The sequence below is a fragment of the Berghia stephanieae genome, chromosome 4, assembly GCF_034508935.2.
Source record: "Berghia stephanieae isolate SIO BIC M18660-M18661 chromosome 4, UCSD_Bste_1.3, whole genome shotgun sequence".
In the NCBI taxonomy this organism is placed as follows: Eukaryota; Metazoa; Mollusca; class Gastropoda; order Nudibranchia; family Aeolidiidae; genus Berghia; species Berghia stephanieae.
In genome coordinates, this window is record NC_088363.1 from 55,407,760 (window position 1) to 55,410,259 (window position 2,500).

The window sequence follows — 2,500 nt, forward strand, 5'->3', positions numbered from 1 at the left end:
GAGAGAGAGAGAGAGAGAGAGAGAGAGAGAGAAATAAGTTATAGAGAGAATTTGTGTAAGCGTATAAATATGTGAAGCGTTTGAGTATGTATGTAGATATGTGTGATTAATATGAGAGATAACATTTTGCGATCTTTCCCTTTGAGGACTAAATTTTGCGTAGATCAGCGAATATTTGAGATGGAGTTAATGAAAGAAATCATCTCCCCCCCCCCCCCCCCCCCCCCCCAACTAAAAATAAAATGAATAATGAAAACAAAACATAGATAAAAAGAATTATTTTTAAATCACGCAAAAGGGTTTTCAAGATGCGTTTTTCATTTTTTTTTCTTGTATATTTCTCTTCGTATCGTTTGGAATGAATCATAAACACTTTTAGGAATATAATTTATGTCACACTAAAAGTCTATGCTTATGCTAAAGGTGCTTTTATATTATATACATTTTCTTCTATTACTCTTCTTTCTATCACCATTTCCCAAATTTAATTAATTAAGGGTCAGGGACAAGGATTTGAACTTGGGAGCTTCATCTTTTAGAGTGGTCGATCAAAGTGATACAAGCGTGTTAATAAAACATGAATCCGTCTCTGCTATAGATTGTCATATAGAATGGCAATAGGTCCCTGGTTCGAGTCCCGCCCCGGTGTAAAGTTGAGTCTTTGGAAAACGCTCTATACTCACATTCTCTCACCGTACTCAGTGGTAAATTGAAAACCTGGCCGGTAACAGCGTTGTCTCCTTCGAACAATGATTGCAAAAGAGCATTATAGCTTTGTAAAGCGCTTTGAGTACGTTTAGTGTATTATATATAGCGCTATCTAAAAAGCTCAAACTCAAGACTATAGACGACAAGGGGTCCCGGTAGCTCCGTTTCGCAGAACACTCGTTTCACACACAAAGATCCAGAGTGCAGGCGATATTATTTTGTTTATGACCCCTCCATTCTCGAGCCAGCATTGATTGGGTAGCTGGGCCTGTTAAATCAGACGGAAAATACTTTGTGACAGACTGGCGTTCTATCCAAAGGGTAGCTAGTAATTTCTGTCGTCCGTTTCAAGTTATATAAACCTGTTTAAACTCCGGATCCATGAGCCTAATGTCTCTGAAGGACATGTTCCGTCTAGATATTACGTGTTGCTATTTTACTTGGGACCCCCTTGTGGAGCGCTTGGGTAGATTTGTGGATATTGGGGTCTAAATAAAGCTCAAGTTTTTTCTTTCCGTATTTCTGGTCTGTTGGTTTCGATTTTACTTGACACCATATCTTAGCTTTTTCACAAAGTGACAAGTAATAGCGAAGGGTCGTCTGATGTATTTTTTGATAAAGAAATTGACACTATAAATACCTATAAAATTTGTGCGGATATGTGTTCTAGTGTTATGACACTCGCCTACGGATCGGAATGTCTTAAGTTTCGAGTTCCGTACTGACTGGCTCATAGTTAAGTTCTTCGATACGGCTCTTTACTCACATTCTCTCACCGTACTTGGGTGTAAAAAGAATATGCTTGTCTTTATCAGCGCTGTCTGTGTCCGAAAAAAAATAAATGTAATACCACCATGACAGGAGTCTTGTCTCGTCCTACTTGTTACGTGTTGCTGTTAGTTATGGACCTCTTGTCAATCTCTTTGAGCATGTTTAGTGAATATTGCGCTACATAAATGCCTCATTAAAAAAATCCTTGGTAAAATGCAATTCAAGACTTGGAAAAAGCTGAGACAACAAAATGTCACAAACTAGTTCTTTTTCATTTTAATCGCATTGTTTAAGTCTAGTGCACAATACACAATGTGTGTTAAATTGTGTGTGTGTGTGTGTGTGTGTGTGTGTGCATGTTTGTTTGTCTGTGTGTGTGCGTGTATGCGTGTGTATGTGTGTGTATGTTTGTTTGTGTGTGTGTGTGCGTGTATGTGTGTGTATGTGTGTGTGTGTGTCAGTGTCATCCAAATGTAATATAATTTATTTAGCTGGTTTTCCATTGGAAAAAGAATCAACAATGAATAGCGTTCAATAAAAAAAAAAAGGGATGCCAATGCAATATTAAAATCATTCGAAATTTTGATAATAAATCATTATTGTCGTTTAAACTGTGCAGGCAATGACTTTTATTTTAATACATTTTTTCCTAAAAATTATTTATCAATGGGTCTGGAATCGATATTGATTTACATAGCGTCAAGTAGACAATACGATTCCTTGCTACATTGGTTTGTTATCTTGACCGTCCGAATTTACTGATCTTCAGTAGAAAACCTAACAATTGCAGCGTTGGAAGTAGGTTAAAAATAATTATGAAAAATTGCGGATTCGAACTTTGCTTCGCGTGCTCTATCTACAGAATGGTCTTAACACACCCCATCCCAACTTACCACCCCCACCCCCAGATGCACGTATTTGCAGGTCTGATAACCGAATGCTGCATTTAGGCTGCATTTTACAATGTTGTAATTAGCAATATGAGCCCATAACAATTATGCTGCAAAGGCCTGTCACGCCT

General features: G+C 37.6%; 2 protein-coding genes and 1 long non-coding RNA gene across 6 annotated transcripts in view; 2 read left to right on the plus strand and 1 right to left on the minus strand.

The window, feature by feature from the left end:
• The window catches only part of LOC144970857 (uncharacterized), a 147,430-nt gene that overhangs the window by 67,570 nt on the left and 77,360 nt on the right, over positions 1-2,500 (plus strand). The window lies entirely within an intron of this gene.
• Positions 1-2,500, plus strand: part of LOC144970858 (uncharacterized) — a 43,668-nt gene that overhangs the window by 16,230 nt on the left and 24,938 nt on the right. The gene's annotated exons all lie outside the window — the stretch shown is intronic.
• LOC144970860 (uncharacterized) overlaps positions 1-2,500 on the minus strand; it is a 22,267-nt gene that overhangs the window by 3,990 nt on the left and 15,777 nt on the right. The gene's annotated exons all lie outside the window — the stretch shown is intronic.